Source organism: Sus scrofa, chromosome 10 (genome assembly GCF_054392235.1).
Source record: "Sus scrofa isolate SSC_HxYL_T2T_F1_AM1 chromosome 10, Sscrofa_HxYL_maternal_Yorkshire_Landrace_v2.0, whole genome shotgun sequence".
NCBI classification, from domain to species: Eukaryota; Metazoa; Chordata; class Mammalia; order Artiodactyla; family Suidae; genus Sus; species Sus scrofa.
In genome coordinates, this window is record NC_139392.1 from 2,935,911 (window position 1) to 2,951,465 (window position 15,555).

The window sequence follows — 15,555 nt, forward strand, 5'->3', positions numbered from 1 at the left end:
AAAAAAAAAAAGGAAGAAGAAAACAGGCCTGGGAGTCCAGGGAGGCCACAGTTGGTAATCTGGGCACCGTAAAGCAGAGAGATGCACAGAAAGAGAGCTCTGAAGATTACAGAGGATCCCCTCAAATCTTCAGCCACATGCTCACCAATGCTGACATTACTATCTACACAGAAAATCCAGTGGGTTCTACAAAAAGTTACTAGAACTAACAGATCAGTTTGGCAAGGTTACAGGATCAATGTATAAGATTAACACACAAGAATCAAAGGTAGGAGTTCCCGTTGTGGCACAGTGGAAACGAATCCAACCAGGAACCATGAGGTTGCAGGTCCAATCCCTGGCCTCACTCAGTGGGTTAAGGACCTGGCATTGCCATGAGCTGTGGTGTAGGTTGCAGACATGGTTCAGATCTGGCATTGCTATGGCTGTGGTGTAGGCCAGCACCTATAGCTCCGATTAGACCCTCTAGCCTGGGAACCTCCATATGCTCCAGGTGTGGCCCTAAAAAGCCAAAAAAAAAAAAAAAAAGAATCAGAATCAAATGTATTTCTATGTACTAGTAACAATTAGAAAGTAATATTTATAATTGAAAGAAAATATCACCTACCTTATGACCAAATGAGACTTAAACTAGGCATGCAAAGCCAGTTCAACATTCAAAAATCAATTAATGTATATGATACCAAAAGTACACAAAAGAAGCAAAAATCAAGAAATGTGACTACATAATGGGAGAAAATATTTGAAAATTATATCATTGATAAGGAGTTAAAATTTAAAATACATAAGGAATTCATACAACTTCACAGCAATCAATCAACTATAACCTACTTTAAAATGGGCAAATAACCTGAATATTTTTGCAAAGAATACAGACAAATGACCAATAAGCACATGATAAGGTACTCAACATCACTACTTAACAGGGAAATGTAAATGAAAAACACAATGAGATGTCACTTTACATCTGTTAGGATGGGCATTATCAAAAAGACAAGAGATAAAAGGAGTGACCAGAGTGTGAAGAAAGAAAAGCCTTGTATTGTTAATAGCAACATAAATTTGTATAGGCGTTATGGAAACCAGTATGGATACTCCCCAAAAAATTAAATATAGAATTACTACTTGATCCAGTGATCTCATTTCTGGGAATACATCTGAAGAAAACAAAATCTGTATTTCAAAAAAATATCTGCACTCCATGTTCATCTGAAACATTATTAATAATAGCTAAGATATGGAAACAACCTAGTGTTCACATAAAGATAAAATTTATTTTAAAAATGAGATACACACATACGCACAAATGGAAAGTTATTATTCAGCCGTAAAAAGAAGGAAATTCCACCATTTGCAACAGCATAGATAGATCCGGAGGACATTTATGCTAAGTGAACTAAGCTAGATATGGAAAGACAAATACTATGTGATCTCAACTACGTGTGGAATTGAAAAAAGAAAAGAGTCAAATTCATAGAACCAGAGAGATGATGAGGGAGATGGGGAAGTACTGTACAAAAGGTACAAAGCTTCACTTATGCAAGATGATTGTCTTAGAAATCTAATGTACAACATAGTGATTATAGTTAATAATACTGTGTTATATTCTTGATATCTGCTGAGATCTTAAGTGTTCTTACCACAAAAAAAGGTAACTGTGTGAGGTGACAGATGCATTCATTAGCTTGATTGTAGTAACCATTTCAAAATGTATATGTATATCTTAACTCAACACATTGTATGCCTTTAAAGAATTTGTACAACCTAAATATGTTCAACTGTTATATGTTGATAATACCTCAGTAAAGCTGGGGAAAACAAAGAAGAGAGAATAAATTAATGTAATCTATCTCATCAACATGCTAAAGAAGAAAAATCACATGATCATACCAACAGATGCAGAGAAAGCATTTGACAAATCCAATATCCATCTATGATTAAAACTCACATCAAATTATGAACAGAGGTAACTTCCTCAACTTGTTAAAGAATATCTATCAAAAAACTGCAGCTAACAACTTAATGGTGAGAACCTAGAAGCTTTCCCACTAAGATCAAAAACAAAGCAAGAATTCACCCTCTCACTATTCCTTTTCAAAATCATACTAGAAGTGCTGGCTAATGCAATAAGACAAGAAAAGGAAATAAAAGCTAAGCAGACTGGGGGGGAGAAATAAAACTGTCTTTGTTCACAGATGACATAATTATCTACATAGAGAATCTGAAAGAAATGACAAAAATCCTGAAACTAATAAGCAATTATAGCAAAGTTGCAGAATACAAGGTTAATGTACAAAAGTCAGTTAGTTTTCTATACACTAGCAATGAACAAATATACTTAGAAAGTAAAAATACAATACCATTCACATTAGCACTTCCCCAATGAAGCACTTAGGTAGAAACCTAACAAAATACTTACAAAATCTACATAAATAAAACTACAAAGCTCTGATGAAGGAAATTAAAGAATAAATGAAGAGATAGTCCATGTTTGTAGATTGAAAGACTTAATAACATCAAGATGTTTGTTCTTGCTAACTTGATCTATGGATTCACTGCCATCCTATCAAAATTTCAGCAAGCTGTTTTTTGGATTGTGACAAAATGACTCTAAAGTTGATATGCAGAAACAAAAGGCCGAGAATATCCAACACAATATTAAGGGAAAAGAACAAAATCAGAAGACTGACACCACTAACTTTAAGACATAATAAAGCTACAGTAATCAAGACCCTGTGGTATTGGCCAAAGAATAGACAAATTGATCAATGGAAGAAAAGAGATCCCAGAAATAGAGCCACACAAATGTAGCCAGCTAAGTTTTAACAAAGGAGAAAAGACCATACAATGGAGGAAAGACAGTCTTTTCAACAACTGGTATTAGAACAACTGGATATCCAAATGCACAGAATGAATATAGATTTAGACCTTACACATTTCACTACAATTAACACAAAATCGATCATAGATCCAGATGTAAAATGTAAAACTCTAAAACTCCTAGAAGTTAACCCAGGAGAAAACTTAGATGACCTTAAGTATGGCAATGGCTTTTTTAGATTTAATATTGAAGGCATAATCCATGAAAGAGCTAATAACCTAGACTTTAGCAACAGTCATCAAGACAGTATGGTATTGGTACCAAAACAGACAGAGAGACCGATGGAACAGAATAGAGAACCCAGAAATAAACCCAGACATCTAGGGTCAATTAATCTTGGACAAAGGAGGCAAGAACACAAAATGGGAAAAAGACAGTCTTTTCAGCAAGCATTGCTGGGAAACCTGGACAGCTGCATGCACGTCAAGGAAACTAGAACACACCCTCACACCATGCACCAAAATAAACTCAAAATGGCTGAAAGAGTTAAATAGAAGACAAGACACCATCAGACTCCTGGAAGAGAACATAGGCAAAACATTCTCTGACATTGACCTTATGAATATTTTCTCAGGTCCGTCTCCCAAAGCAACAGAAATAAAAGCAAAAATAAATAACTGGGACCTAATCAAACTGACAAGATTTTGCACAGCAAAGTAAAACAAAAAGACAACTTACAGAATGGGAGAAAATACTTTCAAATGATGTAACTGACAAGGGCTTAATCTCTAGAATATACAAGCAACTTACACAACTCAACAGCAAAAAAAGCCAACAACCCAATGGAAAAATGGGCAAAAGACCTGAATAGACATTTCTCCAAGGAAGATGTACAGATGGCCAACAAGAACATGAAAAAATGCTCAACATCCCTGATTATTAGAGAAATGCAAATCAAAACTACCATGAGATACCACCTCACACCAGTCAGAATGGCCATCATTATAAATCCACAAATAACAAACGTTGGAGGGGGTGTGGGAAAAAAGGGAACCCTCCTGCACTGTTGGTGGGAATGTAAGCTGGTGCAACCACTATGGAGATCAGTTTGGAGCTACCTTAGAAATCTATACATAGAACTACCATATGACCCAGCAATCCCACTCTTGGGCATATATCTGGACAAAACTTTCCTTAAAAAAGACACATGCACCTGCATGTTCATTGCAACACTATTCACAATAGCCAAGACATGGAAACAACCCAAATGTCCATCAACAGATGATTGGATTAGGAAGATGTGGTATATATACACAATGGAATACTACTCAGACACAAAAAAGAATGAAATAATGCCATATGCAGCAACATGGATGGAACTAGAGACTCTCATCCTGAGTGAAATAAGTCAGAAAGAAAAAGACAAATACCATACGATATCACTTATAACTGGTATCTAAAATACGGCACAAAAGAACCTTTCCACAGAAAAGAAAATCATGGACTTGGAGAATACACTTGTGGTTGCCGAGGGGGAGGGATTGGGAGTGGGGTGGTTGGGGAGCTTGGGGTTAAGAGATACAAACTATTGCCTTTGGAATGGATTAGCAATGAGATCCTACTGTATAGCACTGGGAACTATGTCTAGTCAGTCATGATGGAACATGATAATGTGCAAAAATAGAATGTGTACATCTATGTGTAATTGGGTCACCATGCGGTACAGTAGAAAAAAAATTGTATCGGGGAAATAACTATTAAAAAGAAGAAGAAGATGATGATGACAACGACAAAGAGGAAGAAAGTAGAGGAAGGAGCTATAAGCAAAGGAATGGAGGAGCCTCTAGAAGCTAGAAAAGGCAAGGACACAGGTTCTCTCCCAGAGACTCCTGAAGGAGCACAGACCTTCAGGACTGGCACACTGGTTTTAGCCCTCTAAGATTCATTTTGGACTTCTGACCTGCAGAACTGTAAGATAATAAACTTGTATTGTTATAAGCCACACACACACAAACACAAAAAAAATGCATGCTCTGCAAAAGACACTGTCAATAGAATGAAAAGACAAGTCACAGACTAGGAGAAAATATTTGCAAAACACATATCTGTTACACAAAATAGAAAATAAACAAACAAAACAACAATAACAACAACAAAAAACCAAACCTTAAAACCCAACAATAAGAAAACTAACAACCCAATTTAAAAAATGGGCAGGAGCTCCCATGAGGCTCTTAGCCATAATTAAGATGAGTGAAAGAACCAGATAAAAAGTGACTGCATACTGTATGATTCCACATATATGAAATTCTAGAAAATGCAAACTAGTCAGAAGTGATAGAAAGTAGAGCTGTGGAAGGGGAGGGAAAAAAAAAACAAAGGCAAGGATGACAAAAGGTCACAAGGAAATGTTGGAAAAGATACGTTTGTTCATTTCCTTGGGACCTTTTGTCATCCTTGCCCTGACTCCTTTCTTTCTTTCACTCATCTTAATTATTTGATATTCACCCGTGTTGCTGTGTGTCAGTCCTTCACTTCCTTTCCTTTTCTTCCTCTTCCCTTTCTTTCCCCTTCCTTTTTTCCCTTTTTTTTTTTTTTTTTTTTTTTTTTGGTCTTTTGAGGGCCGCACAGAAGGCATATGGAGGTTACCAGGCTAGGGGTCTAACTGGAGCTGTAGCAGCCGGTCTACACCACAGCCACAGCAACACGGGATCCAAGCCACATCTGCGACCTACCCCCCAGCTCATGGCAATGCCAGATCCTCAACACACTGAGCAAGGCCAGGGATAGAACCTGTGTCCTCATGGATACTAGTCAGGTTCATTAACCACTGAGCCACGACGGGAACTCCTTTTTTCTTTGTAAAAACCACACTTTTATCCATCCACTTATCTACTGATGAACGTTTGGGTTGTTTCCAGGTTTTGGCTATTGAAACTGAAAGTTCTTGTGAATATTCCTGTATGAGTTGGATAAGGGCATATGCTTTCATTTCTCTTGAGTAAATGCCCAGATACGTGGATAGACAGGATCGTGTGGCAGGTATAGGCTTCATGTTTAAAGAAACTGTCGAGTTGTTTTCCAAAGGGGTTGTATCATTTTACCTGCCCACCAGCGCGGTGTGAGGGTTTCAGTTCCTCCATATCCTTGCCAAGACTTGTTATGGCTAATCTGGTAAAATGTTCCTTCTTTTCCTACATGCCAAAATCCACTGAGAACAAGGTAATACCTATTCATCGTTATCTCCCGGGACGAGCATGGCGCCAGGGGAGACACGTATCTCTCCTTCAGAGAACCGACTGGGGTAATCCTGGTGGGGGGTTTCCTTCTTCGAGTGCTTACATTTTGGTTGGAGAATTTGCAATTCTTAGAAAAATGTCTTTTTTGTCTCGGCCTCAGAGAGCACACACTGTGTCAAAAATGAATTCAAAACCTGAAATACAAAACGCAATCAGAATTTAAGGGGGTTACAGCAAAGCTAAGACTCCAGAGGTCCTTCACAGCCCCCCAGTGCAAAAAAATACTTAACTTCTGCCTCTGTTGTAACCACAGTGTTCAAAACACAAGGTGGTTCGAAAAGGCCTATTACTGGACACTAGGTGACTAAACGGTCTTCTTTTTCCTCCTTGTGTAACTGGCCCTTAAGTGGGTCCCATTTTATTTCTGTGAAAACAAAGAGCAGGTGATTTTTTCAGTTTGCTGAGAGATGTGGTTGGATTGTATGAGCTGAAGAACAGGGAACCGACAGGCCTCCCAGCAGGGGTACGTGATGAAAATAAGAACCAGAATAGAAAGTCCAACGAGAGCCAGGAAGGGCTCTCAGCTTATCAGGGAGAGGACTGATGTGCCTCGTAACCCAAACGCGCATTTGCCACGTTGATTCCATAGGAATTTAAGTCAGCTCTCCAAGCGTCAGGCTCACCCTTCACACACAGGCAAAGGAAATATTCATAGCACCAGCCATAAAGGTAAGCATTTGCACTCAGCGAGACCATCTTCCAAAAAGACTCCTTTACACCTATCTTGTCAGATACATACTCTCTAATTTTCAAGGTGAACCCGAGCTTTATTTCATGAGATCTTCAAAGTCATGGCCTTCGCAGCTTTGAGCACTTCCATGCTACCGGGATGTAGAGAGCCTCAGGATCAAGCCCAAGGTAACACCGTAAACTCATGATGAATCCTGAACTTGAAACCCATCTGGGGCGTTCCCGTGGTGCCTCAGGGGAAATGAGTCCAACTGGTATCCAGGAGGAAGCAGGTTCGATCCCTGGTGTCGCTCAGTGGGTTAAGGAGTCAGCATCGCCGTGAGCTGTGATGTAGGTCACAGACACGGCTCGGGATCCCACATTGCTGTGGCTGTGGTGGAGGCCGGCAGCTGTAGCTCTGATTCACCTCCCAGCCTGGGAATCTCCATATGTCGCGGGTACAGCCTAAAAAGCAAAAAAAAGAAACAGATCTGATTCATCTCTCTACACTCTTTCCACTGTCTTCCTCTGTATTCTTCCCGACCTTCAGGAAACTAAAGGATGTTGTCTTTTCTCAATCTGGGAGAAAAAGAAAAGAAAAGACAGGCCCTGGCCTGATACCCTTGGGCCTCCTGCTGCAGCTCCATTTCTTCTTCTCCTCTCAGGCTCCTAAAGGAAGGCCTTGCGGTCCTTACATCCCTGCCCGGTGGCTTCCACGCTCACCACTCATGAACATGCTCTCTGGAAAATCATCAACCCTTGCTCCATCCATTTACCTTTCTCAGAACTCCTGCATCCACGTCCCTTAGGGCTGCATCCTGGTAAACGCAGCTCGCTCCTTCAAAAGCCTCAAAACCTGCTGGATCATCCGCAGAGGAAGCCTTAGGAAAAGGAAGGGATTCAGGGACTTTTTAGACTTTGACTAACAACAGTCAATTGTTTTTAAAGAATCCTCGCAGCCTTCTGTTTTCGAAGCCAGTGCCAGATGAGTTCTTACAGTGGGTCTCGTTTTATTTTCGCAATAATCCTGGACACAGCCATCGCCGCCTCTATGATACACCTGAGAAAAATTAGACTCAGAGAAATGGATACACTGCAGTCAATGCCATGAAGTCAGTAAGAGGCCCCAGTTCCCTGATCACACTGTTTTCTTCGCCGCATCACAGCTACGTCTCCCTTCCACAACCTGGCACAGTTAGGGAATGAGATGCCTTGTATAAATTAATTTTCCACGTAACTGAAGTTTACCAGCAAAACAGAAATTTTAAACAAAGGGTTTTTTTGAATTTTTTTTACAGATACATTTCCAAAAATGTGTTCTTTTTTTATTTACTTCTTTTTTTTAATGGCTTCGCCTGCAGCACATGGACGTTCCCAAGCTAGGGGTCCAGTCGGAGCTACAGCTGCTGGCCTACACCACAGCCACAGCAATGCCAGATCCAAGCCGCATCTGTGACCTGCACCACAGCTCACAACAATGCCAGATCCTTAACCCACTAAGCCAGGCCAGGGATCAAACTCAATCCTCATAGACACTATGTTGGGTCCTGAACCCATTGAGCCAATGGGAACGCCCCAAAAATGTGTTCTTATACAAATATTATAAACATAATTTAACTTCTCCTTAATGCACAGTCATACTAGGAATATCTATCAATATATTCTGTGCAAAAATAAGGTTCCATGTCTATTTTTTGTCTTTCTGCTTCCTCATTCAGCATTTAGACTCTGGTTAAGTCCTGGTAATATTTTTGGATTTTTATAACTATTTCATACTATATCTATTGTACTTTGGCCTTTCAAAAATTATTAGCTAAGAAATAGAATAGCATTAAGCACAACTTGGAAAATATAAGCCCAAGGCTCTGTGCAAGACTATCAAGAGTATTTTATCTTTGGTTATGTGCTACTTTGAGACGTATTTTGGAGGTTTGGGGGTTTCTTAAATTTTTTGTTGGGATTTTTTTTCCATCTGGTATATCTTGGGGCATTAATAAATATTTCACTAAGAAAGAATCACATGGACAAATATATCTGGACAATGTTGCGTGCTATTCCGTAGTCTTGAATATTCACAAGACATTTGAACTTTTTTAAAGCTGTAAAAATTATCCCAGTATTTTCCAAGCACACCTGATTGCAAGACCCTCTCCTATGTTACAAGAACCAAGTAGGAAACGCTCTTCCCCAAGTGTGACGTTGTTGTGAGACCAATCTCGGGATATGAAGGTTGTAAAAAATTCAAATCATAAAGAATCTTTTTCATGTTATGATCTTCCAGAGGAAAAAAGCAAACTTCACTACTGATACCATTTAAAACTTCCGGAGTTCCCAATGTGGCACCGTGGGTTAAGGCCCTGGCATTGCCACAGCTGCAGCCATGAGACCGTAAACATGTCTTCCACACTCCAGCACCAATTTCCTTATCATCAGGAAGACTAGCAGGGCACTGGCATGTCGCCTTCTCCCGGAACTCATGTGCCTCTCCCCGTTTTGCTGGTTCTAATGGGTGTCCTTTTGCTGTAATAAAACTGTTCCCCGAAGCACAGCACTTTCCTGAATTTCTGTGAGTCATTCCCGTGAATTACCAAACTTGAGAGTATACCAAAAGACCCGCAACTGGTAGGCAGCTTCTCAGAAGTGAGGGTGGCCTGGGGACCCCAAACTTGTGGCTGGGGTCTGAATCAAGAGGTAGCTTACAAAGGACGGTGCCGTCAACCTGCTAAGCCTGGCCTAACTGGGTAGCGCGTGTCACTGCAGCCGCCTGACAACTTAATGACACGGGGGTGGTTTAGGATCCCTAATTTACAGACAAAGAGAATGAGGCGCTGAGAGTCAGCCAGCTGCCTCGTGGAAGAAGCAGGTTGCAACGCAGGCAGGCCTGGCTCCAGAGTCCACAGCCTTATCCTCACCGCGATACTGCAGCAGGCGAAACAAAACAACATAAAACAAAGACAAAACCCAAGTGCAGACACATTCAACATTTTTTTTAATGCTTTATGTTTTTCTCAACCACATCTACTTGGAGAGCAATCTTCTTTAGCAATTAAATTTTATTGCATCTCTGCACGTCATTCCACCTAAATTTTCATGGGAACAATATTTTCTTTTTGCATTTATATTTCACTCCTTTTATGTAATATTTAAATAAATGACATAACTTCAGGTGCAAATGGCGCAAACCTATTTGGGAAAAAACACAATACTCTCTGTCTGCAGACAGGTCAAATAAGGAAGGCAAACGTGTCAGCATTTGCTAGAGTGGGGTCGAACTGTGAGTGTGTGGCACACCCAGGGCCTAGATGTAGGTACAGTTAAGAATTAGGGAGAGAGAATTCCCCTTGTGGCTCAGCAGGCTGTGAACCCCACTAGTATCCATGAGGATTCGGGTTTGATCCCTGGCCTTGCTCAGGGGGTCAAGGATCTAGCATTGTTGTGAGCTGTGGTGTAGGTCACAGATGCAGCTTGGATCTGATGTTGCTGTGACTGTGGTGTAGGCCGGCAGCTACGCTCCAATTTGACCCCTAGCCTGGGAACTTCCATGTGCCACAGGTGCAGCCATAAAAAGAAAAACATAATAAGAATCCAACTGCAGTGATTCTGGTCCCTATGGAGGCTCGGGTCCAATCCGTGGCTCAGTGCAATGGGCTCGAGGAACTCGAGTTGCTGCGCCTGTGGCGTAGGTCAGCAGCTTTGGCTTGGATTTAGTCCCTGGCCCAGGAACTTGGTGTGCCATGGGTAGGACCAAGGAAAGGAAAACAGTGACAGGCCTTTTGCCAATTTTTAGCTACTGAGCATTGCTGGAGAAAGGGTTCAACTTGCCCAAGCTATCCGAATCATTCCCAGATTTCTCCAACTGAAAAAACGATTTCTTCTGGGCAAGTATGATGTTTTATAATTTCCCCCTCAGCACGTTTAGATATCTTTGCATATATCTGCATCTTTAAACAACAGTCTCCTTAAAGTTACTATTTATCTGTTCAATCAACAAACATTGAACAGACAGTTTCTTACCTATTAGTACTGTGACCTTGAATAAAACACCTGCAGGGGCATGTGCTTGCCACGTTATCAATATGTTCTGAGAATCACCAAGGCAACGTTTTCCAGAGAAATATACAAATATGCCACCCACAAAATGGGAAGTAAACTCTTCAAAGAGGGAGTTGGGTTCCCATTAGAGTTTGAGAGGCATATTTGCATTATTTTATCAATAAAGGGATAAAAATGGGTATGGATTTCTGTGTCACAATTTGAAGTTAAAGTGAATTGAGCTGCATCTCTACTTTCAGGAGTAAATACAAGCAGTGTCACTGCAGCGTTAGCAATTTAGTTAAGCCTGCTGTCCTCCCTAGAGAGCCCATTTTAAAACCTCACCCTTCAAAAACAACCAAAATAAAAACAACAAAAAAGGGAGTTCCCATTGCGGCACAGCGGAAACAAATCCAACTAGTATCCATGAGGATGTGGGTTTGATCCCTGGCCTTGCTCAGTGAGTTAAGGATCCGGCATTGCTATGAGCTATGGTGTAGACCGCAGATGCAGCTCAGATCCCATGTTGCTGTGGCTGTGGTGTAGGCTGGCAGCTGCAGCTCTGATTCGATCCCTAGCCTGGGAACTTCCATATGCAGCAGGTGCAGCCCAGAAAAGAAAAAAAAAATCCCCCCTTCTTGATTAATTCCTCAGGTAGTAAAATCACACTGTTCTAAAATATTTGGACAGAATAAAAAAGCTCCACTAAGACCATAACCAAGATTTTCTACATTCCCAAAGAGCACGCCCTAATCTCCACAACCATTAAGGCTGGCCACGTCCTCCAGAAAACAGCTCCTCTCCTCATACTTGTTTCTCTAGATCCAGAGGCACAGAACCCACCCCAACGAAAGATCTGCATGCCAACCACCATCCTTGGCAGGATTCTCATGTTTACAGGACAGACTGCCTCCCTTTCACACGGCCCAGCAGAGCTGCACAAAGTAGCTGCTAGAGAGAGACCACAGGACAAGTCTGACCCAACCTGTACCACTCCCTATTTTGCATTTCACTCCTGTACTTCATGTCTCTATGAACTGCTCCTGGAACATTTAAAAGACACCCTGTTAAGTTCACGGCCTGCATCAATTCTGGGTTCAAAATTTGGCACTAAGGTGTCTTAGAATTTCATCATATTTGAATAAGAAATGGCACTTTTAGAAGCCCCCCCCCCCCAAAAAAAGGAAGGGAATCATGGAAGTCTTTTTAAAGGTTATGAAAACTCCTGGTCCTTTTCATAGACTAGCCTTTTATAGACCATATGCATTAGAAAGAGATGAAGTCATTATTCTCCATGAAACAAAAGCTTCATCCTCTTGGGGAGAAATTCTTGACTAAAAGCAAACTGATCCCTGGCCAAATTCGATCTACTGAAAATATATCCATTAACTATTCTGCTGAACCCCAACTTTGACCTGGCCCTACCATCTATTAAAACTGACTCACAATGAAACCCAAGGTTCCTGATTTAGAGGTCACTGGCCATATTCAAAACGGAAGTGAAAAGTTCCCTTTTTGGCTGGGTGCTACTTCTCGTTATGGCTGAAATGATGGTATGGACCACCGCTTGACTCCAAGACCTACCTGCATCTGCATCTTAATTACTGATTGTGCAGACTTTGACACACCTCTAAAGAGACAAGCTGGGGAATGGGTGGTACCTGAACTTCCTGTGGTAATCATTTTACAACATATACATGTATCAAATATTATGTTGTACATGAAAAGTATACAATGCTGTATGGCACCTATATCTCAATCTATTATTTCAGCTCTTTGTCAAAATTGGGAGAAAAAAATCAGGAGTTCCCACTGTGGCTCAGTGGGTTACTAACCCCAGTAGTATCCATGAGGATGTGGGTTCAATTCCTGGCCTCACTCAGTGGCTTAAGGATCTTGCACTGCTGTGAGCTGTGGTATAGCTTGCAGACGTTGCTCAGATCCTGCATTGCTGTGGCTGTGGTGTAGGTCGGCCGCTGTAGCTCTGATTCAGCCCCCAGCCTGGGAACTTCCATATGCCACAGGTGCAGCCCTAAAAAGAAAAAAAAAATGGGGGGAAAAATCAGCATGAGTGGTTGTGGTAGAGCGCCATGATGGCTGTAATGGGATTTAGAATCTCAGGACTTCAGAAGAACACTTATTTTTTTTAATTAGTTTTCGTTACTGTGGTAGCCCGCCCCCACAAGAGCCCCCAGTTGCTGGTCCTCACATCCTTGCTGAGTCTGGCATATTCTTCCACATGGCATAGGACAGACATGCGCAACCAAGAGGACGCTGCAGAAACGTCAGAGACTGACTTCCAAGCTACTGATGTCATAACAGACATCAATTTTTCCTGGATGACTCCGTCTAGAAGAAGCCAGGGGCCACGCTCTGAGGACACTCAAGTTCACGTGTGAAGAACAGAGGCCCCCTGCCAACAGCCATGTGAAGGTGCCATCTTGGAATCAGACCCTCATACCAGCGAAGCCTCCCGATGACCGCAATCTCACAAGAGACCCCACTCCAGAATCACCCAGCTAAGTGCCCCCCCAAAATCCTGACCCACAGAAACCATGAGAAAGCTACTTGTCTTAAACCTGGGCTTGGGGAAAACTTGGAAAACGAATTCAGTTACCAACAGAAAAAAACGATTGACCAGGGTAGAAACACATTTGGCCAATGAGTAAATACTCAAGTCAGATAGTAACCGATGGTAAAGACCCTTCTGCCTTCTCCTTCCTGATTCGTGGTGACCTCTGGTTTTTAGTGCTCTAACAAAGTCCCTGGGTTTCTGCCCAGACCTGGAGAGATGAGTAGCAAATTGAGTTGCGGGGACAAAAAGTATGGCTGATGACATGTGTTTAAAAGAGAAAAAAAAAAAAAAAAAAAAAAAGACAGATACACCATCAAGCCCAAATTGTTCTTAGTCCAAGTGGTATGAAAACCCCCCCAAAACATAATGTATTTGCAAAGGACATGAATCAAAAATGAATATTCTATTTGTACTTCAAAAGACATTTGATCCTTTATCTTAATTTCACCAGGTGAAGCCAATGCTGGACTCTGCTTTCATCTTATTCCATCCAGCCTAATGAATAAAAAGCAATTACATGTTCCACGGACAAGAATTCTTTATACTAAAGGGATTATGTGTGTTCATTTTCTTTCCTGAAGATGTAATTGGAAATTTTTTGGTTTCAGAAAATTCTCAGCACGGTCTCTCCAAAAATCCCAAGGTCTGACATTCAATGACATGCTCATCCATCTTCTCATTTATTTCTACCCCCAAACTTCATCAGTGCTGTGGTCCAATCTTGCAGACACCTGGCTTTTCTCTCCCCAGAATCTACACTAGGAAAAAAGATGGCAAAATATAAGAGGCAGTGAAGTTTCAAAGCCTGGCGACATGTGCTGAGATTTCCCTACTGCTGGCATTCTCTGAGGTTCTGCTCTGAATTTTCATTTTACTTCCCTCCTTAGCAGTGTCAGGTTCCATCCTGGTCTCACTTTACCCTTCATCCTGGTGGTTCCTAAACTTTTCAAGATAAAAAGGCCCTTGGAGGATTTCATGAAACCTCAGAATCATTGTTTCCAGAAAAGCACACAAAGAAGTTAAATTTTTCAGGACTTCCTATGGTGGCTCAGCGGTAACGGACCCAACGAGCATCCATGAGGATGCGGGTTCAATCCCTGGCATTGCTCAGTGGGTTAAGGATCCGGTGTTGCCATGAACTGTGGTGTAGGTCACAGGTGCAGCTCGGATCCGGGGTTGCTGTGGCTGTGACATAGGCCAGGCGCTATAGCGCCCATTCCATCCCTAGCCTGGGGACTTCCATATGCCGCAGGTGAGACCCTTAAAAAAGCAACATAAAAAAAGTTAAACTTTTCATACAAATTGTGAAGGTTCAGGACACTCCCATATGTGTGCCCTCCAGCTGAAAAACTGCAGCCGAATGTATGTTCCCTGGATGAGTTTAACTAGGGTCATGATTTCAGTCACCATTCAGGACTGTGTTTCCAGCCCATGCACCTATCACTGGCACCAACTTTATCTGCAAAGACCCAGGGGACATCATTGCTGAGAGGCCCTGTTCTTGAGCCAAACTCCAAAATCACCTTCTCTGTGTTCTCTCCTCAGTGGAAAGGACCAACATGCATCCGCGGGCCCACACGAGAAGACTAGTCCTCATCCATGACTTTCTGTTTTCCATACGTAACCTATGACTAGCTGATTCAGTCTTCTCAGATCCACTTCCTTCTTTTAACCTCAAATCTCCTAGTTTATGGCAACAGCCTTCTAACTCTTCTTCCTGCCTCCAGACATATCCCCTGTGAATGGGTCTGAATCCTAACCTACCACTTTCAAACCAAAGGGAGTGTTTCCCCACACCTCGAAAATAACCTTTAACCTATCCCCACTTCTTTTAGAAGAGTTAAAAGTCCCAGAGTGAGCGCCCCCACCCACGCTCTCAGAGTAAGACGTCACATTGCCCTCACAGGTGCCATGCCCTTTGTTGCTCTGCCCTACAAGGTAAACAACTCTTAAAAGCAATGCTTTTCATATTAAATTACAAAAGAATCAATGCGCTCGTTGTAATGTGTGACAATGCAAACAAGAATGAGAAGAATAATACTCCTCTCCCCATCACACCCACATGCTGAAGGAGAAGCGAGAATGGATTGTACTTTTCCATATACCTGTCTTCTGTGCTGTGCAGTGTCTGCACCTTGCAGGCACTCAGTAATTATCCT

The 15,555-nt window shown here is 41.7% G+C and overlaps 1 long non-coding RNA gene across 1 annotated transcript in view; it reads right to left on the reverse strand.

The window, feature by feature from the left end:
• The window catches only part of LOC146398759 (uncharacterized), a 30,638-nt gene that overhangs the window by 1,224 nt on the left and 13,859 nt on the right, over positions 1 to 15,555 (reverse strand). Inside the window, exons 5-6 of the long non-coding RNA XR_014817259.1 lie at positions 7,566 to 7,670; positions 5,926 to 6,484 (exon numbers count right to left, since the gene is read on the reverse strand). This is a non-coding gene — a long non-coding RNA (uncharacterized LOC146398759). The remainder of the gene's footprint in view (positions 1 to 5,925; positions 6,485 to 7,565; positions 7,671 to 15,555) is intronic.